This window comes from Poeciliopsis prolifica, unplaced genomic scaffold, assembly GCF_027474105.1.
Source record: "Poeciliopsis prolifica strain line A6 unplaced genomic scaffold, Auburn_PproV2 SCAFFOLD020, whole genome shotgun sequence".
In the NCBI taxonomy this organism is placed as follows: domain Eukaryota; kingdom Metazoa; phylum Chordata; class Actinopteri; order Cyprinodontiformes; family Poeciliidae; genus Poeciliopsis; species Poeciliopsis prolifica.
Window position 1 is genome coordinate 2,925,163 of NW_026562395.1, and position 22,936 is coordinate 2,948,098.

General features: G+C 39.9%; 1 protein-coding gene across 3 annotated transcripts in view; it reads right to left on the reverse strand.

Annotated features, from left to right (window-relative positions):
• LOC129368984 (bromo adjacent homology domain-containing 1 protein-like) overlaps window positions 1-20,197 on the reverse strand; it is a 48,289-nt gene extending 28,092 nt beyond the window's left edge. For 2 of the 3 annotated variants that reach the window (XM_055044200.1, XM_055044203.1), the window contains exon 1: window positions 19,602-20,158. The gene's annotated coding sequence lies outside the window, so the exon portion shown is untranslated. The other variant, XM_055044202.1, reaches the window with a different exon arrangement.
• Between the last annotated feature and the right edge of the window lie 2,739 nt (window positions 20,198-22,936).

Sequence of the window (22,936 nt, forward strand, 5' to 3'; positions counted from 1 at the left end):
TTTCGGTCATCAGTAGTTTTGGACTGGAGTCTCTCCTGGAAGCACATTTTGTCCTGTCTCTACATCTAACTGATCAAGGATAATCGCTGGTCTTAACAAAGGCAAAGGAGGACGCATTGTCAGTGCATTATTGGAGTAAATCTGGGCCAGCTTCTAATGAGAAGGTTCCCCACGGTTTCATGTTTTCTCCACTTGTGGATAATGATTCTCACTGAGTTTTGCTGGAGTTCCAAAGCTTTAGAAGTGACTTTTCCAATCTGAAAGATGCCAAAAACCTTGTTTCATCTGTTTGCCTTTTCGAGATGTTATAAAACTGATTCTTTTTAAAGGGTTTCTTGACTCCACATGTCTAATTATAGAGTTGGATTTGGACTCAGTTTTCTAAAAGTCTGCCATTAATTGTCGTCAGATATCTGACTAGAATAAGATATTTCATATTTTTTCATTTAATGACTGTAATCAACATTTAAAGAACAACTACATCTAATCTTATCAACCAACTCCGTAAATACTTTTTCCGAGACCTAATTATAAAGAAAGCAATGCAATAAAGTGAACTGTAACACATTTCCAGCACTTCTGCACGGTGAAAGAGGTTTTCTTTTGCAAACACCTGCTCAGACACAAAACAAAAACTATCTGTACACAATAGGTGAACTTCATTAGCAGGGGTACCAAGAGTGTTGGCGAGTACTGTAAATACGTCTCAAACAACCTTCAGTCCCACTCTGGGCGCCAGCGCTGCAGCAAACACAAATCTTATCAGCGTATCTGTTGCAGGCACTTTTTATTTCATCCAAACATTCTTGTTATCAATTTTAGAGAGTTCGTAAGGAAACATTAGGGTCAGTAAATGTTCAAAACTGTGAGAGCTTGCAGGCTGCGGCCTCACTGGAAATTAAAATGAACACCACAACGTTGCGCTGCCATTAAGGCTGATTGAAACAGTCCATACAGACTCATGAGCCATGTGACTGAAGCTGGCGCTGTCCTTTTGCGGATGATAGTGACTGTTGATGCTAGTTATTGATGACAGAGCTGTTGAAAACATTTTATTTTAAATGCCATCATCTTTGGTCTTCAGCAGTTGTATCATTACACAGTCTGGTTTTATACTAATTGTATTCGTAGGCCTCTTTCTTGTTCTAACATCAAAACACATGGAGATGTTTTCCGTTTTCTCAGACTATTTTGGTTTATGCTGTGAAATAATAATGCACCTGTCTTGTCGTGGGTTTGTATTCATAATATTGTCAACTCTGTCTCACTCCCCCTCTCTCCCTTTTGTTTCACAGAACTGCACCTCGCTCAGAACCCAAACACACACACCTCATTTCATAGTCACTCTCTCACACACAAACATTTCATTCACCTCGGAATCAGATGCACACGCACACACACTCACTCACACGCACGCACACACACACACACACACACATTGTTCAGCCTGAGTTGAAATGATACATTTGCAATAAACTTCTCAAGGACACGAGTATTGTATTGTGCTTCATTTCGTTCCTTTCCAAAGCTCAAATAGAGCCTATTACATTTTTAATTGACTTGATCTGTGACATTGGCTGATTTGGAGAAGGAAACAAAATCATCACTGTGGAATTGTAGTTATTTTTCCGTCTGTTTATTTGATTGCTTGTATTACACTAGGCGGTGAAATTTATAGACACATCAGCACCACAGACAAAAAAAATAAAAAATTCCCCCCACTCGTCGCCACTGGCGGCTGAAGCTGCACAACACACTGAAACTATGGAAACTGGGACATTTTCCACATTTTCCAGCAGAACTTTGTAAGCAATTTCTCTCTCTGTATCTCTGCTCATCCACCAAGTAAATATAGAAATGACCAAATGCCTCAGAAAACGAACCAAAATAAGCCAAATAGGAATGTTGACTGTTTTTTTTTTTTTTGGACCAGCGATACTAGAAAGGCTAAATAACTGTTTTAACACCGAGAGAAATCCTGAATGATAGGATTTCGACTCGCTCGGTATGTGGAGAAAATGTTATTGCACTAAGTGTTTACTGAACAGTGTTGCCTAAGCTTACCAAGCTATAGAAAAAAAAACAAAAACAAAGAGATAACCATTCTCTCATTAAAAGCGCAGCTTATTTAGCAATGGACTCGCACAATACTGAACTAGATGTCCGGCTTTGCCAGCCAAAACGCTTCATTACCTTTTCATTACAACAGACACCATCAATTTGTGTCTGGACGCCGTCTTCCGCCCAGATACTGAGCAAGCCGGAATCCTATCATTAGAGGACTATTACACCCTGTCCCATGCTGTAACGTTTTCGAACTGTGCTGCAACAGGAGGAAATAGCATCCAATCAGCCCCCGTCCTCAGCCCACAGGTGGATCCATTCTTTTTTTCCGTAAACTGCCACATGTCAAAGATGCTCCCGTCTTCCACATGTCCGGAACCACAGACACGCTGTACCTAAACCCCGGCTGGGAAAGATGCTGCCGAAACTGGCTTGAACCTGGAGTTGTGTACTCAAAGAGTTATTAATAACAACAGGTTATAAAAGAGCAGATAATTCACATGAAAAAGTCAACAGAGTATACAATTTTTGTACAGCTCAGTCTGTTTTTAATATTCAAGTGCAGAGAAATGACACTCAGGACTCATTCTGCTGCAACAACTGATATTTAGAGGGTTAGAAATAGCTATTGGTTATGTTTTATTAGGAATGCAATGGTGTTGTCACTGCAGGCAGCGACTGTCACAAGGGAGCAGAAGCACGCTACAGATGGGAAAAAAATGGTCTTCTAACAGGAAGAGGACACTGTGAAAAGGTCAGCATGACAGCACATTTTCTCTAATAAATTAGAAGCCCGAACTGAAGCAAACATGATCAAACAAAATCAAACTACAATAGTTAGGCCCGCGCCCCCCGGTGCCCAGGGGAACAAGGTCTGTGTGCCACTGAAGAATCCAGCTCTTTTTTCCTGAGCCATTTTTGAGAAAAAAATATATCCAATGATGCAACAGTAACACTTCTACCAAAAATACCCTTGAGTAAAATTACAAAAGTTTGAATATTTCACAAAATGCTACTCGTTTTCTCCTTCTGTTCTTTATGTACCAATGCAGGTATAACAACCTGACATCTGGTTGAATAGTCAGGCTATCTGCTGGGGTAGCCAGCCTATAATATAACTTTCCTACACTGTAGTATTAAAACTGGATTACCTTAACAAGAGAGAATTAATTTTGCTAAAAACTTTGCTCGTATACCTCAATACTAGTAATCTGCTTAATCAAATTACCTGGTGAAGAACATGCTAACTACTGCAAATAATTTCCTTAGAAGAATACAAGCTCAGCTTTTCTGTTGCCATCAGACACAATTTTCTCTAAATCGTTCACTTTTTCTAAAAAAGTCTAAATTTGCGTGAAGACAAAGACGTCATGGATCTTACTGTTGAAAGAAGCAGTGGGCATGTGCAAAGTAGGCAGCTATTCTTCATTTCTTCCAGCAGTTGAACGCTTTTATCAAATTTACTCAACTCTGGAACGTTTCTCTTTCATTAAGCCTGTGCAGATGCATCCAAACATTTTTAGAATCTCAATTTTTCTTTCCCACCACATACAAAATATTGTAAAAACTGTTAGTGATGCGTTCTTAACCTTTTAAAATTTGATGTGAAGGCCCAAAAGCAGTTGATAGGGGTAGTCCTTTTATCCCCAGGTATCAAGGAATGGTTTCAAAAGATATAAGGTATAAAAACTTGTGCTTTTAATTCCCTTAAATACCGAAGCTCAGATTAATATCGGGCTGCCTCTCAAACAAATCAGTAGCAGTGTACTAGTTATGATACCTCAGACAGATTTAAAGGATCTGTAAACCAACGATGCAGCTAAAGCAGAAAAAGCGACAGTACAGTAGTGTCCATATTGTAGAAATGAAAAAATAAATGCCCTTTTAAAAACATCATAGCAGTATAATTTATAGATTATGCACTCAGGTATTTTTTTAAAGTCTGCTGAAATACAGCCCCTGCAGCTTTTTAGAGCTACTGATTAAACAGGGTGGTGCAGGATGTTTCATACAGACAAGACAGATTTTGTAAGGAGCAGTCAGTTCAAAGCTAAGAGTCTTACTTTAGTCTGTCACTGACTCTGATTAACATATTTCCCACCAGTCAGAGCAGCTAATAGAGACAAAGTGCGCCACGCTCCCAACAGCTGCTCAACCTCCGTAGACATATGCTTTCGTCAAATCCCTTTTTCTGAAAATCTGCTTGGAATAAAAATTTTAAATTAAAATCTTCGTCAGTGTTTTGATTATTTCACAAGGGCTCATTTAAAACCTGAATTACCATTTCGTATCACAGAACTCCCAAGATTACTCCGAATGGCGTTTGACGAAACAGAATCAAAACGGAGGGGTCTACTTTGATTAATTGCTTGAGTCCTGGGTCTTCTCAATTCTCCACTTGGTGGCATAAAATACACAAATCAGAGTCCAATTTTATAGCTTACAGAGAGTATACTATAAGAATAGTTAGTCTTCCTTCCACCCATAGGAGAGCAAAGACACATAAGCCACAAAATCTCAAAGGTCTAAGAGACTGAGACTGTTGTGGCCCAACAGACTCAGTTCAATCTCACCTCCAGATCTGAACCTCATCACAGGCGTGACAGTGCCAGAAGCCCCCCGGACCCGGCAGGGCAATGAACATAACTTCAGCTATCAGAGCAGAGCTTTAATACTAGAGAGGCCACAGGAGGTTAATTACAGAATTACAGCTAAGACACAGTATCGTCCCTGTTAAGAACATGACCGAGAGGCCAGCTGCCAACACTCGCAAGGTAAAAGCAGAAGCTGCAAAAGAGGGCTTGACAGATGAAATCAGATTTACTTAATGAGCACAAGGGCAAACAGATAAGAATAATCTTTTCTCAATGAAATCAGGAAACTGTAACAGTAATCCTGCTCCTAGCTGCTCAAACACTAGCAAATAGTTGAAAGAAAATATAAAAGTGGTGTATGAAATATCTGACAGGTACTGGAGAAACCTTAATGTAAAGTTATTCAGACATAGCTGTATCCTTAAAGGAGAAACCTTGTTGGGTATGGATATAGATTTCACTGACAGAAAGTCAAGAGAAAGACACTTGGCCCAGAGTCATCATTCTGAACAGAACAGAAAACAACCTCAAAACGACAAAGATTGAACTTTTCTGGTGTGAATGTTTGAACGAATGAGCAGTAGGCCAATACCAACCCTACAGTGAAACATGGTGGTGGCAGAATCATACAATGGGAATGTTTTGCAGCAGAAGGAAGTGGAAGACAAGACAAGATGGAGGAAAAGATGAATGTCACAATGTACCGAGACATCCTGGATGAAAACCTGCTCCGGAGTGCTCTTGTCCTCAGATTGGGGCGACGGTCAATGACCCAAAGCACATGGACCAGATCTTAAAGGACTGGCTCTAGAACCACTCTGTGAATATCCAGAGCCAGAGTCCAGCTTTGAATCTGATCGAACATCTCTGGAGAGATCCGACAACAGTTGCACAAACATTTTCCGTCCAACCTGACGGAGGAGAAGCACTAAGGGAGCCAAGCTTGCAACATCGCTGTCAAAAACCACTTGAGGCTGTAATCTCTTTTCCACCCACATTGTCCTGAGTGTGACCAATAGGATGGGTGTAGAGTTATGAGGAAACAGATGAATTTGACTAAATTTGTTTTGGCATAAGGCTCCAACATAAAATGTGGCAAAAATGTATATTTTAATAAAAAGGACACAGCAAAGAGCTGCGTCCTTAAAAAGGACACAGCAAAGAGCTGCGTCCTTATGGAAAACCGAGAACGGCGGAGATAACAGCAGCTTACAGCCCGGTGCGGCTTATATATGTACATTTCCAGTTTGTTTGTTTGGGTTTTTTTAACTTTGTAGGTGCAGCTTATAGTGAGGTTTGCTTACTATAAGCTGCATAACACGGTATACAAAATGGTAAATTACTTGGTCTCTTTAAAGTCCCCTTTACAAAAAAAAAAAATCCATCTCAAAGCAAAGTAGAAACAACACGAAGGACGACTCAGGACTTTTGCACCATATGTACTCTACATCTCTCAACCGCCTTGTATGGATAAAAATGTGGACAGCTGTCAAACCCAAACTATTGTTGAGGTTTAGAAATCTAAACACAACGCTGGGGGAAACGAAATGAAAACAAACCCCTGTTTAATAACTTTAACATAATAAGTCAGAATCGATTCTAATTACGCTATTTTGTATTTTATTTGAGCTTTGAATTTGTGTGTTGGCGGATTGTCTTTATGGCTCACTCATTAGTCCAGTACAGCTATTAAATGGCAGGACCAGGCGTGAGTCATTAGAGGACTTCCACATTAAATTTTACGACACTTATGACAGGTCAGTGAAATGGGGTGCGGTCTGTTGGCTCAAAGTGAAAATTTGGTTAAGATTCACTATGTGGTGAAGAAAAAGCCTGCAAGCAATACCTCAGAAAGATTAATGTTCAACTACAACAGAGATGCGTGACGCAGGGTTGGCCTGCCAAGATCAGTGCAACGCAAACCTGTTTCTTATCGGCTCTGAAAACTGCATTTGGCAAAAATAAATAAATAAATAAAAGAGCTTTCAAGTCATGCTAAAAGGAGCTGAAACTTTTCAGATTCAGGGGTTTTAATATCAGGACAGGTCACATGAAGCAAAGGCTTCCCTGTCGTTATTTATTCAACAAAGCCAAACAGTAAAAAAGCCATGCTAGTCACCTGTCGCAGCAGTGACTTAAGTAAGTGGATTTCTGTCCAGAAAACCACATATTTAACTTTACTTTTCCAAATTGATGTGGAGGAGTTTGGACCCACTCTTGTTTGTGCACATCTCACTTACGGTGCCACTCCAGGATTTCAATCAGGTTGAGGCTGTTATGCTTGCAATAACTATCCAGCTGCATGACCAAAGTTCAACTGTCACACAGATGGCTTTGCAGGTCACATTAGGAAACTTTAATCTATCCATCCTGGCATTGTGTGGCATACCTGATCAGTAACCTAACAAAACTCATACGTTTATCTAAAATCCTCAGTGAGCATTTAATTATTAACTAACTGCTGCTCTTCAATTGAAACCCCAACGAAAGCAGTTGAGGGTGTACATCGTTTTTCCAAGCATTTTTAACATTTCGACTAATTTTCTTTGTTGGGGCCTGCCTAGCAATGCATAAGGAGAGCAGTGACTGACTTGCAAAGCAAGTCAGTAACTGCCTCCATGCATTGCATGGCAGGCACCTATTAATCTTCACCCAATAGAACGCCTCTTTATTGGGGCCTGCCTAGCAATGCATAAGGAGAGCAGTTACTGACTTGCAAAGCAAGTCAGTAACTGCCTCCATGCATTGCATGGCAGGCACCTATTAATCTTCACCCAATAGAACGTCTCTTTATAATTAACTTATTCTTCCGTAGACCGGAATGCGGCTCGCACCGCTGCGAGCCCACCCACAAAAGTGGTATCAAAACGTGCGGCTCGTTCCCGGCATTGGAGCTATTACTTTTATGGGGAATCGGCGTTACGACGGCGACGTAAAAAGCAAAAAACGAGCGAAATTTCCAACTGCCGAACCGAAAAGCTCAACTGCCAAAACCTAGAGTGTAACTGACGTTTCGTTAGAGTGTGGGAAGCAGTGCAATTCTGACCCCAAATAAATTTTGAAATCGCCGTCACGCCCACAAATATTGTGCTATCGGTATCAAACTCGGTCATGACATCGATACGAATGTTTGCTCCGGTAAAATGTTTTCAAAATTTTTCTAGGGCTTACGGTTTTCTGTCAAGGTGCTTCAGAGCAAAATCAAGTTCCAGCCTAACTGACGCTCTCCACCATATATTTTCATACTTTTATGGGAAATTTCAGACCTCAGTGCACACCATTTTTCTCTCATCACTGTAATTACTGTGAATGAGCTACAGATTTGATTTGCAGGACTATAGGAGACAAAAAATAGCTCTCTCATATGCTTCAAACGGTTTTCCGATACGTATCACGGTTCCCGAACGGCAAGGAGTTGTTCGGGCTGCTTTTTCCATTATAACTGACTGAGCTGTCTCACAAAGATAGAAATCTGTCTCTGCCTCACACACATGACAGTTGACCTCTTTAGAACTACAATTCCTGAAGGTTAGAACTACAACATGGCGGAACACTCAGTGCCTACAAAAGAGGTCAGAGCTGATTGTCAGAACTACAACATGGCGGAACTGTCAGTTACTACTGAGGAGGAATGAGCTGGCCTTTAGAATTACATTGTGTTTGGGCTTTTTATCACTGATTTTAAGCAACCATTGTTATACACAGGATTAGTATGTGAATTTTAAATTAAGCTTAATGAAAATTTCAAAATGAAACCTTGAATATTTCTCTCAGGTCTGTCAGAAAAACTAACTTCTTCAAGCATTTAGAATTAAGTCTCTCCTTGTGTGTCACACTGACATGAGAGTTGACCTTCTCCTTAGAACTACAATTCCTGAAGGTTAGAACTACAACATGGCGGAACAGTCAGTGCCTACAGAAGAGGTCATAGGTGAATATAAAAACTACAACATGGTGGAACTGTCAGTTACTACTGAGGAGGACTGAGCTGCTCTTTAGAACTACAATTCCAGAAGGTTAGAACTACAACATGGCGGAACACTCAGTGCCTACAAAAGAGGTCAGAGCTGATTGTCAGAACTACAACATGGCGGAACTGTCAGTTACTACTGAGGAGGAATGAGCTGGCCTTTAGAATTACATTGTGTTTGGGCTTTTTATAACTGATTTTAAGCAACCATTGTTACACACAGTATTTGTGTGGAAATTTTAAATTAAGCTTAATGAAAATTTCAAAATAAAACCTTGAATATTTCTCTCAGGCCTGTCAGAAAAACTAACTTCTTCAAGAATTTATAATTAAGTCTCTCCTTGTGTGTCACACTGACATGACAGTTGACCTCTTTAGAACTACAATTCCTGAAGGTTAGAACTACAACATGGCGGAACACTCAGTGCCTACAAAAGAGGTCAGAGCTGATTGTCAGAACTACAACATGGCGGAACTGTCAGTTACTACTGAGGAGGAATGAGCTGGCCTTTAGAATTACATTGTGTTTGGGCTTTTTATAACTGATTTTAAGCAACCATTGTTACAGACAGGATTAGTGTGGCAATTTTAAATTAAGTTGTATTAAAATTTCAAAATAAAAGCCCTGACATACTTTTATATTATGGAATTGCTCTCTTGGGGATTATGTGACTTTTTTTTTAACAAAACCACTGTTACACTTTGGATTATTTTGGACAGTTAAAATGAAGCTTACTGAAAATTTCAAAATAAAAGCATTAAGATTCCTTTCTGGCTCATGCATATTTTAGGGAAAATGGCTGCCTCAAAATGATAGAATTAAGTCTCCCCCTGTCTGACTCACAGCTGGCAGAGGATCCATTACCATGGCAACGGAACACAAAGGGGCCAGCTGATTAGGAACAAAAACGCATCACTGTAGTTCTATCTATGGCAGAACTCAGAGAAAAAAGCTGGACTTTAGAACTGCTTGTGTTTTGGGCCTTTTATAACTATTTTTAACCAACCATTGTTACACATGGAATTAGTGTGGAAATTTTAAATTAACTTTAAAAAACCTTCAAAATAAAAGCGTTGACAATTTTTACATTAAATAGGTGCTCTTTTGACCATTATATGTCTGATTTAACCAAATCACTGTTATACATGGGATTACATTGACCATTTAAAATGAAACATTCTGAACATTTCAAAATAAAAGCCTTAAGATTCGGCCGTGGCTAATGCAGCGCCACAGGCGCTGCAATGATATTAGCTTGCATTATCTTTTCCTCGCAAAGTTAGGGCACTGTCTTGCACAGCAAGACAGTGCATTAGCATTTAGTATACTGAATGCAGTAAGTCATGCTTGTGACTCCCCACATTGTATTGATGACATTGCAGCTTTCTTTAGCATGGATGCTAATGTTTAGCATCAGAACGCTGGGTCAAAATCGACGGGCACACTTTGGCAGGCCCCGGTTAAATTTCTTCAGGAATTTTCTAGTTGGGGCCTGCCCATAGCAATGCATAAGGAGAGCAGTGACTGACTTGCGAAGCAAGTCAGTCACTGCCTCCATGCATTGCATGGCAGGCACCTATTAATCTTCACCCAATAGAATGTCTCTTTATTATTATTATAACTTATTCTTCCGTAGACCGGAATGCGGGTCGCACCGCTGCGAGCCCACCCACAAAAGTGGTATCAAAACGTGCGGCTTGTTCCCGGCATTGGAGCTATTACTTTTATGGGGAATCGGCGTTACGACGGCGACGTAAAAAGCGAAAAACGAGCGAAATTTCCAACTGCCGAAACGCAGAGCATAACTGCCACCAACTGCCGCTCTGCTAGAGTGAAAAATGAAGTGCGATTCTGACCCCAAATAAATTTTGAAATCGCCGTCACGCCCACAAATATCGTGCTATCGGTATGAAACTCGGACATGACATCGATACGTATGTCTGCTCCGGTAAAATGTTTTCGAAATTTTTCTAGGGCTTACGGTTTTCTGTCAAGGTGCTTTAGAGCAAAATCAAGTTCCAGCCTAACTGACGCTCTCCACCATATATTTTCATACTTTTCTGGAAAATTTCAGACCTCAACGCACACCATTTTTCTCTCATCACTGTAATTACTGTGAATGAGCTACAGATTTGATTTGCAGGACTATCGGAGACAAAAAATTGCTCTCTCATACGCTTCAAACGGTTTTCCGATACGTATCACGGTTTCCGAACGGCAAGGAGTTGTTCGGGCTGCTTTTTCCATTATAACTGACTGAGCTGTCTCACAAAGATAGAAATCTGTCTCTGCCTCACACATGACAGTTGACCTCTTTAGAACTACAATTCCTGAAGGGTAGAACTACAACATGGTGGAACACTCAGTGCCTACAAAAGAGGTCAGAGCTGATTGTCAGAACTACAACATGGCGGAACTGTCAGTTACTGCTGAGGAGGAATGAGCTGGCCTTTAGAATTACATTGTGTTTGGGCTTTTTATTACTGATTTTAACCAACCATTGTTACACACAGTATGTGTGTGGACATTTTAAATTAAGCTTAATGAAAATTTCAAAATAAAAGCCCTGAGATTCTTTTATATCACGTAATTGCTCTCTTGGGCATTATGTGACTTTTTTAACATAACCACTGTTAAACTTTGGATTATTTTGGACATTTAAAATGAAGCTTAATGAAAATTTCAAAATAAAACCTTGAATATTTATCTCAGGCCTGTCAGAAAAACTAACTTCTTCAAGCACTTAGAATTAAGTCTCTCCTTTTGTGTCACACTGACATGACAGTTGACCTCCTCTTTAGAACTACAATTCCTGAAGGTTAGAACTACAACATGGCAGAACACTCAGTGCCTACAGAAGAGGTCATAGGTGAATATAAAAACTACAACATGGTGGAACTGTCAGTTACTACTGAGGAGGACTGAGCTGCTCTTTAGAACTACAATAACTGCAGGTTAGAACTACAACATGGCGGAACTGTCAGTTACTACTGAGGAGTAATCAGCTGGCCATGACAAGTACTTGGTTTTTGGGAATTTTTTGAACTGATTTCAAAACTCCATAGTTACACATGGGATTAGTGTTACCATTAAAATTAAGCTTAATGTAAATTTCAAAATAAAAGCCTTGACAATTTTTCCATCAAGTAATTGCTCTTTTGACCACTATATAACTGATTTAACCCAATCAGTGTTAAACATGGGATGAGATTGGCCATTTAAAATTAATCTCAATGAAAATTTCAAAATAAAAGCCTTAAGATTCCTTTCTGGCTCATGCCTATTTTAGGGAAAATGGCTGCCTCAAACTGATAGAATTAAGTCTCCCCCTGTCTGACTCACAGCTGGCAGAGGATCCATTACCATGGCAACGGAACACAAAGGGGCCAGCTGATTAGGACTACAAAAACGCATCACTGTAGTTCTAACTATGGCAGAACTCAGAGAAAAAAGCTGGACTTTAGAACTGCTTGTGTTTTGGGCCTTTTATAACTATTTTTAACCAACCATTGTTACACATGGAATTATTGTGGAAATTTTAAATTAAGCTTTAAAAAATTTCAAAATAAAAGCCTTGAGAATTTTTAGATTAAATCAGTGCTCTTTTGACCATTATATGTCTGATTTAACCAAATCACTGTTATACATGGGATTACATTGACCATTTAAAATTAAACATTCTGAACATTTCAAATAAAAGCCTTAAGATTCGGCCTTGGCTAATGCAGCGCCATAGGCGCTGCAATGATATTAGCTTGCATTATCTTTTCCTCTCAAGTTAGGGCACTGTCTTGCGCAGCAAGACAGTGCATTAGCATTAGCACAAACATTAGCATTTCTCTGTTTCCCACCAGTGCACTGCCATAGGCAGTGCAATAAGATTATCCTGCATGATCTTATCCACTCAGGTTAGGGCTCTGCCTTGCGCAGCAAGGCAGAGCATTAGCATTAGCCTTTTACCTTGCATGAGGTATTAGCTATTTCCCTTAGTTATTACCCATATTTACTATACATGCTTGTGACTCTCCACATTGTATTGATGACATTGTAGCTTTCTTTAGCATGGATGCTAATGTTTAGCATCAGAACAATGGGTCAAAATTGACAGGCACACTTTGGCAGGCCCCGGTTAAATTTCTTCAGGAATTTTCTAGTTATAGTTCTTTATTTTTCTTCCGTAGACCGGAATGCGGCTCGCACCGCTGCGAGCCCACCCACAAAAGTGGTATCAAAACGTGCGGCTCGATCCGGCATGGGAGCTATTACTTTTATGGGGAATCGGCGTTACGACGGCGACATAAAAAGCGAAAAACGAGCAAAATTTCCAACTTCCGAAACGCAGAGCATAACTGCCACCAACTGCCGCTCCGCTAGAGTGAAAAATGAAGTGGATTTCTGACCCCAAATAAATTTTGAAATCGCCGCCACGCCCACAAATATCGTGCTATCGGTATGAAACTCAGACATGACATCGATACGAATGTCTGCTCCGGTAAAATGTTTTCAAAATTTTTCTAGGGCTTACGGTTTTCTGTCAAGGTGCTTTAGAGCAAAATCAAGTTCCAGCCTAACTGACGCTCTCCACCATATATTTCATACTTTGATGGAAAATTTCAGACCTCAGCACACACCATTTTTATCTCATCGCTGTAATTACTGTGAATGAGCTACAGATTTGATTTGCAGGACTATCGGAGACAAAAAATAGCTCTCTCATATGCTTCAAACGGTTTTCCGATACGTATCACGGTTTCCGAACGGCAAGGAGTTGTTCGGGCTGCTTTTTCCATTATAACTGACTGAGCTGTCTCACAAAGATAGAAATCTGTCTCTGCCTCACACACATGACAGTTGACCTCTTTAGAACTACAATGACTGCAGGTTAGAACTACAACATGGCGGAACACTCAGTGCCTACAAAAGAGGTCAGAGCTGATTGTCAGAACTACAACATGGTGGAACTGTCAGTTACTACTGAGGAGGAATGAGCTGGCCTTTAGAATTACATTGTGTTTGGGCTTTTTATTACTGATTTTAACCAACCATTGTTACACACAGTATGTGTGTGGACATTTTAAATTAAGCTTAATGAAAATTTCAAAATAAAAGCCCTGAGATTCTTTTATATCACGTAATTGCTCTCTTGGGCATTATGTGACTTTTTTAACAGAACCACTGTTAAACTTTGGATTATTTTGGACATTTAAAATTAAGCTGAATGAAAATTTAAAAATAAAACCTTGAATATTTCTCTCAGGCCTGTCAGAAAAACTAACTTCTTCAAGCATTTAGAATTAAGCCGCTCCTTGTGTGTCACACTGACATGACAGTTGACCTCCTCTTTAGAACTACAATTTCTGAAGGTTAGAACTACAACATGGCGGAACACTCAGTGCCTACAGAAGAGGTCAGAGCTGATTGTCAGAACTACAACATGGCGGAACTGTCAGTTACTACTGAGGAGGACTGAGCTGCTCTTTAGAACTACAATTCCTGAACTTTAGAACTACAACATGGCGGAACACTCAGTGCCTACAAAAGAGTTAGAGCTGATTGTCAGAACTACAACATGGTGGAACTGTCAGTTACTGCTGAGGAGGAATGAGCTGGCCTTTAGAATTACATTGTGTTTGGACTTTTATAACTGATTGTAAGCAACCATTGTTACAGACAGGATTAGTTTGGCAATTTTAAATTAAGCTTAATAAAAATTTCGAAATAAAGCCTTGAATATTTCTCTCAGGCCTGTCAGAAAAACTAACTTCTTCAAGCATTTAGAATTAAGTCTCTCCTTGTGTGTCACACTGACAAGACAGTTGACCTCCTCTTTAGAACTACAATTCCTGAAGGTTAGAACTACAACATGGCGGAACACTCAGTGCCTACAGAAGAGGTCATAGGTGAATATAAAAACTACAACATGGTGGAACTGTCAGTTACTACTGAGGAGGAATGAGCTGCTCTTTAGAACTACAATTCCTGAAGGTTAGAACTACAACATGGCGGAACACTCAGTGCCTACAAAAGAGGTCTGAGCTGATTGTCAGAACTACAACATGGCAGAACTGTCAGTTACTACCGATGAGTAATCAGCTGGCCATGACAAGTACTTGGTTTTTGGAAATTTTAGAACTGATTTCAAAACTCCATAGTTACACATGGGATTAGTGTTACCATTAAAATTAAGCTTAATGTAAATTTCAAAATAAAAGCCTTGACAATTTTTCCATCAAGTAATTGCTCTTTTGATCACTATATAACTGATTTAACCCAATCAGTGTTAAACATGGGATGAGATTGGCCATTTAAAATTAATCTCAATGAAAATTTCAAAATAAAAGCCTTAAGATTCCTTTCTGGCTCATGCCTATTTTAGGGAAAGTGGCTGCCTCAAACTGATAGAATTAAGTCTCCCCCTGTCTGACTCACAGCTGGCAGAGGATCCATTACCATGGCAACGGAACACAAAGGGGCCAGCTGATTAGGACTACAAAAACGCATCACTGTAGTTCTAACTATGGCAGAACTCAGAGAAAAAAGCTGGACTTTAGAACTGCTTGTGTTTTGGGCCTTTTATAACTATTTTTAACCAACCATTGTTACACATGGAATTAGTGTGGAAATTTTAAATTAAGCTTTAAAAAAATTTCAAAATAAAAGCCTTGAGAATTTTTTTATTAAATAAGTGCTCTTTTGACCATTATATGTCTGATTTAACCAAATCACTGTTATACATGGGATTACATTGACCATTTAAAATTAAACATTCTGAACATTTTAAAATAAAAGCCTTAAGATTCGGCCGTAGCTAATGCAGCGCCGCAGGCGCTGCAATGATATTAGCTTGCATTATCTTTTCCTCTCAAGTTAGGGCACTGTCTTGCATAGCAAGACAGTGCATTAGCATTAGCACAAACATTAGCATTTCTCTGTTCCCCACCAGTGCACTGCCATAGGCAGTGCAATAAGATTATCCTGCATGATCTTTTCCACTAAGGTTAGGGCTCTGCCTTGCTGCGCAAGGCAGCGCATTAGCATTAGCCTTTTACCTTGCATTAGCTATTTCCCTTACTTATTACCCATATTTAGTTTCCTGAATGCAGTAAGTCATGCTTGTGACTCTCCACATTGTATTGATGACATTGCAGCTTTCTTTAGCATGGATGCTAATGTTTAGCATCAGAACGCTGGGTCAAAATCGACGGGCACACTTTGGCAGGGCCCGGTTAAATTTCTTCAGGAATTTTCTAGTTTATTAAATCATATTGTGGAATCTGTTTTGAGAAACAAATAATTTCAGATAAATTCAATTTACAACTGGTATAAGTGAGTCCTTAAGGCCCGACTGTGGATTAAACATAAGTTACCCCTGGATAATAACCTGCTGGTGTCCAATAGAACAGAAAACAGAAAGCAATGGTCCAGTCAAATCAAAATCCACAAGTGACAAAACCTGAAAGGTGCACTTCAGAGATGCTCTCCATCAAATCTGATTGGTTGCAAAGATTGAACTGGAAAAATTGCAGTTTCTGGAAGTCCAAAGAGGTCTACTTGATATTATATCCTCTCAAAAAAGAGAGGATATAAGTATGACGCACAGTTCATAAATAAAGTGGTGGATATCACCTCCTCAAGGTTTATCAAACGATCAGCACCGCAAAATAAGGATGATGCCCAGGTTCTCTCATTAGCCCCGCCCAAAGAAATAATCCTTTTCTATTAAAACTCACTAAGGTCTTAATTTAAAAACAGCTAGAAGGCAACAAAAGATTAATTATACATAATTTTAACGTAGAAAATGTTCTGCCCCCCTTCAAAAAGAAAACAAAAAAGAACAAATTTCCTTTACTAGTGAAACCCTTTTCTGAACGGACCATAAAATCCACCTTTGTCTCGCCGCTACTATAGCTATAAGTGCCACAATTCCTCAAAAATGTCAAATTTCATGACAGTACCCATAAAATTTAATTCCTTTAGTACATTTTGCCAACACTTTTGTGTTTTAAAAAAAATAAATGACTGTTAGCTTTGGACAGCTTACACAGTGCTGTTGCAGTGTACAAAAAAGGAGTCTAAATGCTTCTGGTACGAGTTTGTACTTTAAAATAAAAATAATGAAACAGTCAAAATCTCGCCTAATCATCTACAATTTATACTGTTTGAAAATTGGGAGAATAATTTAACATTGCATTAAATTGCATTACTGCAATAACCGGATTTCCGTCATATCGAGTACATTATCCCCCTCATCAGTTTTCTATATGTAATCCTGAGCAGCTGAACGGCTTAAGCAAAAACCAGTTCAAACAGAAATATCAAAGCCTGTTGATTATAAGTTCTGTACGTCTCTGACCTAAGCAGAAAAAAAATCATTTTTCTTGGCATCTCACAGTAGTTAAATGTCCAAATGTCCCAACATCAGTCAAAAAATTGAATTAAAAATTCCACAATCAGTCTAAACTATGTTTTTTTCTCTCTCTACTTTTCTCCCCCATAATTCACTTGTCAGCTTTTGTTACTGAGTCGAAACCTTTTATTCAGTCATACAGTTCTGCTTACAAACTGAAACCTGACTGGAGTCTTGCAAAGTCACATTGGCTTACATCCCAGTTAAAGACCAAACTGTACCTTGGACGTCAACTCTGTTTTCCCTAATTATGTCTGAAAAAGACGGACATAATTAACAAAGTAGGTTGAAAATGTAGCTGCAGAGAAAGTTTATGGATGTAATGATTAAGGATAGAATATTAATGTGACCGTATTAAGCCATTCGAGGGATCCCACAAGGGTGGATTCTTGGGCCTTTGCTAAGTTTTTATAAGTTCTGCCCCTCAGTTCCATTCCTTACCCTCTGCATCAAAACAATTGGGTCAAATACCTGCAAAGACAAACCCCCACTCTGATTTATAAACATATAATCAATCGCAAATCAAGTTAGTGTGACCTACACATGGGAGCTTTCAGAAAACTGGCAGATTCATGGAGTGAAAATGAGCATCCTCCACTCTATATACAGATTTTTTTTGTCCCCATGTTTTATTTGAACTCCTTTTTGTGCTATTTTTAAATTCTCTTTATTAAAAAGAAGCTGGTTGTGCTCCACGGAGGACAGAGACGGAGTGAGGCAGAGGCAGACAATTTGCTGTGGTCACTGCACAAAAGGGAACATCCAACAAAAACCAGATAAAGCATTTTTCTTGCAGGACTAAATAGTGGGAACACCAGCAGACATAGACTTGCGCTGTTCAGATTTGACTGATCTCATTAAGAGATAGCTCTTGGGTCCCGTCTCGGTTTTAGTCCGGAAAGAAAACGAAGTGATCAAAAGGAATAACTCCATACATCACTTTCTGCGCTCGGTGCTGAGAATCAGCCGAGGCCCCGGGGAGGTTTTATCTGTCACGTCTCGTAACAGCACAAACCTGTTTATATAAGCTCACTGGCAGAACAGACAAACTAAAAACGTGGGCTAATTGCTCTGGCATTTATGAAGCCTCTTCATTCACCTGAGCAAACAGAGCGAAATCAGCATCCAGCTACTCCGGTTTTTGTTCAGTGGATTCACAACAGCTGGTTAAAGGCTCCACACCAGTCACACCACACTGCCACCAACAAAGCATTAGCGTCACTTCAAATAGATATAGAGTCTATTTGTTCTCCATAATGCAGTTTCAAGAAAACCGCTAATTACCGTAAGGTACACATTTTGCATTTTTATTTTAATTTCTGCCAACTCCAAATTGAACTGATAGTTTTTGGGTTTTGACGAATGTGGTGGATTTACCTCAGAACAGGTTTAGGTTGGGTTTTTTTGTTATTAACTAAATGAGCCATAATGTTTTCAAATATGTGTTCCAAAGATTCCTGCGCAAGGTCTCGTTTTCCATCAAGACAGTGGTGGGGTGTTGTTGCTCGAGTCTCCGCCCATTATTCACAAATCGAGAAAAAGTTATTAATGGAACCACAAGTTTCATCTCGAGATCATTACAGGACAATGACCTAATGAACGCCGGCAACTCTGCCTCTGAATTACTTTTTGTTTCTTTCAGGATGTGAAACATTTAAGTGCGACAGAAGCCCCCGAAAAATAACAAGAACTCTGAAAGGGAGCAAACACTTTTTTTTTCTTATTTTTTTGTGTGTGAGTCTCTCTCACACACAACATTTTTATCTCATGTCATTTGTGAAGGAAAGGAATGAATCATTTTCCTTCCACTTCACCATTTTTATGTTGGCTTGCCATATAAAAACCTCAATAAAATACGTAGAGGTATGCGGTTGGAGGGGGTGAAAAACGTGGAAAAGTTCAATAGCTCTATACAAACCGCTCTATATGCACCATAAAGTTTCAGTCCCACGTGAACGTGCACCGCCTATCCACCTCAATACTTTCCCACCACCAGCCCACACAGACACACACACACACACACACACACACACACACCCACCCCCCACACACACACACACACACACACACACCAACCCCAACTACAAACAGAGACACACATTAAAACTGGAAACACGCCACACATCTTTTCAGGTGACCCAAACATCAGTCAAGAGAAGCTGGGGCCCCAGTAGTTGACCTTGTTGGACTCCTTTATTTTATATATATATATATTTTTTCATCCAGCTTTCACTTGTGCTGGTGCTGGAAGTGCCAGCAAGAGAGTCGATGGGGAGTGAAAGGGGGGGTAGTAGATTGATAACAAACCATTGTGCAACAATCCTGCTCCCTGGGAATCTGCCCCATCATCCTGGATATTATCTGCCCTGGCAATCACAATACACAAAACTGTCCGCACGAGCCTTATCCTGGCGAATAAAGCCAACAAACAAACAAACAAATAAATAAAACAGCCCAGAGGGAAGGTAATGTGGAGCAGTCGCTACTTATCCCAACGTAGGTTTATGTGGCTTCACTACCTCTCCTTGTTTTCGCAGGAAAATAAATAAATAAATAAATAAACACCTTATTTATGCCGGAAGGTAATCCTCATCCGACTGGTTCGTCCACGCAGCTCCGGTAAAAGGGAATTAGCTCAGATATCACCGACGTTTCGCAGAGACAACCTCAGCAGAAAAGAGCCAGCAACTGAGTTCCCGTAAGAGAGAAGAGAAGAGAAGAGAAGAGAAGGCAACACTCCTTTCTCTCTCTCTTCCCTTCCGAGCCGAGCTCTGCTGGTGTTTCCTCCCCCCTCACGCGTTATCCCGTCCACTCTTCCGACGAAAAAAAAATAAATAAATAAAAAAAACCTTTAAAGAGAAGTTCCCGTTTCGGAGAAGGTCGGCACACGTCTCTTCACATCCGCCACTTCGCGTTAACACGCAGCTTTCAGTTTGCGCACCAGCTACCGAACAACAACTAGCAGCAGCAGCAGCGGCGGTTCGAGGCGGCTGCCTGGCGGACTGGGTGGGCTGAGTCCCCCCCTTCCTGCCGCGCGAAGCCCACAAATCCACGGAGAAGGTCTTCACGCGCTTCTTTTAAAATATGAGTGGCAAGCGGGTTTCATATGGCAACAACCAGAACATCAATATCCTACTTTTTTTTCTCTCTCTCTCTCTCGCTCTCTGTCTCTCTCTCTCTTCTTCTTCGTGCTGAAGCATGTGATGGCAACATGGTGTGTGTTTTTAAAGGGGAAATCACAGGCGGGTGGGTGAGCGTATCATCGGACCCGATAGATTTCCCACTCTTCAGTCGGATGCGCCGTGCCAGTAATTGGAAATGTTCTTTTGTTTTTTTTGTTTTGGTTTTGAGGAAGCTCAGCGGCATCAGCGTGTTCTCAAGCTGAAATGAAAGCCAACTTTACATCAGCTTAGACTCCCGAGAACCTCCAAGCCCAGGGGCCCCCCGGTGAGCCTGTTCAGGGTAGATCAGTGCACCACATACAAACAGGTGCAGGTAACATAAATGAAAAAGTTTGGTTTTGTTCCAGGATTTCAATTCAAATAGGAAAACTAGAAAACATATTAAAAAAAGGTTATGTTCATGGAGACCAGATGTGAGGTTTTATAACTTGAAATCACAAAAGGTCAAGTCAGAGCTTGGATGTGGGAATTACATCAAACCCGACCTCAGTGCATTTTTACTGTAAACCAGTGTGATCCATAACAGTAGATTTCCAGAGCATTTAGTGGGTTTCGACACCAAAGGATCTGGTTAACGAATGAACTCCAGCACACCATGTGAGCTTCTGATTTACCGAGACCGTCAGCAGTGCTAACAGATGGCTTATCACTACGACATTCACTGTGACTTATTCGTGTAGCAAAGTGAGCAATACATTACTTGTTTTGTCAAGACACAAAGCAAGGAAGGTACAGAGGCCTATACGTAGAGGGTAGAGGAGTGCAACTGTAAGAAACCGCACTGCAGGTTTCTTGTACATGACATTTTTATCAGCTGTTTAAAGAAACAGATTCAGAATCGATTCAGCCTATAACTTTGGAGGATAGACTAGTAAAAGGACCGGAGGATTTTCTTAAAGCTTTTATTTATGTATGCTATTGTAGAACATGATCATAAATGTGATGGCTTATGAGAATTTGTCTTGGTGAAATTCAAATAAATCAAATATTTTATTTATGCCCTCTCTGTAACTCTGTCACAATCCTAAATAGCAGCAACTGTAAGCTATTCACTCGCCTCCACAAAGGTAAGAAATAATCACAAGAGTCAAAGACATCTTTTATTTTCATTAATCGGTTATTAAAAATTGACTCCTTCCATCAATCAGCGGCTTCTTCTACAGTGGCAGAATAGCAAACTAAGTATTTAATAATGGCTTTTAATTAAAGTGCTGTGAAATATTTAATTTAATATCAAATTAAACATTTCAACAGATATTTAGAAAATGTCATGTGTAACTTCTGCTTCTGATTAGCAATGTAAAAAGAGGTACATATTTCCCATTTAAGTTGGAGAAAATGAAAAAAATTGAATAGTGTCAAGGAATTATCCATTTTTAGGATGCTATTTTGTTAATTTAGCTTTGCCAAATAGGCTACCTGGATTTTGAATCTTTTTGCCTAAACGCACAAAACTCTGAGCATTTTCTCTGCGTTTCGATTTTTACATTAACACCAAAAAGAATTTTTGATGGCAACCCATCAAATTGATGGCAATTTGTGCAGCCGCCTCGTGGCTGTTTGCATTTTTGTCCGTACGATCCATCAAATGTTTGCTTAAAAAAAGAAGAAATAGACACAAAAGCATGATGCAAAACAACAGATACTTTAGCTTATCGTTGTAGTAACAAGTTTTCATAACAGTCCATTGTTTAAATCTGTGTTCAGCAGTTGCAAGATGTTGGTGAGATGATTACAACTTCCTCCACTGTCCAGGCTCATTGTGCAACACACAGATTACCAACTTGCTGCCAGTGTGGAGCTTTTCCTTAGTTACAGGCTCTCTCTGGGATTCACAATCAAGCTGAATCAGGATGCAGGGCTTAGTTAAAGAAAACGAAGACTAACAAGACAGTGCCGAACGCAAAAAGAGACAAGCTGGAACATGACCCGGTCCTGCGCCAACACCAAGGGTCCAGAAGCCCCTGTCCCATTAAAGTGCTTCCTCCGTTAGTTCACAACAGCACACACAAGGGAACGTGCTGTAAAACTGCCATTCTCTTTCATGCAGTAAAACGTACAAGCTTACATTTAAGTTTTAGATGATAACTTATTGTCTGCTCAAGCTTTGATATCGTGGTGTGGAAGTGTGTGTTGTATTCCTATAGGAAACAGAGAATGCTTCATGTTTCTATTTAAAATGAATAGGTTCTTTCATTTTGAAAATGTTAACAAATTTAGGAAAAATGACTTGCTTTCCATTGAGCTGAATCCATCCTGCTTTATCCAGGCAGCGTGGTAGAGGGGCTAGTTTCTATCCCAAATGGTCCATAGGTGGGAGGTGGGATACAACCAGAACAGGTGGCATCTGTATCACAGGGCAATACAGAAACACACGTTCACTCTTTGATTGGTTAAAAGTGTAATATATATATATAGGGGAAGTTTTGTCATGTCAGCTATTGTCACTTTTACGAGAAATGACAAGCGGTCCAGGTAGCAGAAAAAGTCAAGTGCAATAAACAAGTTGTTTTTTTTTAAGACTAGTTAGTTGAAAAGACACGTCGCTCTCTTGAAGTCAGACGTTGGTCTCTAGATGAAGTGTTGAAAAGCTCAGAGGTAAGACTTTAATTACTCCCAGCCTTCTGGTGTTTACAACTGCCTCTTGTTTCCCTGCCTTCATAATCAACACAGCCAATCACCAACCTGTATTCCTGCCCTCTTTGAGAACCGGATAAC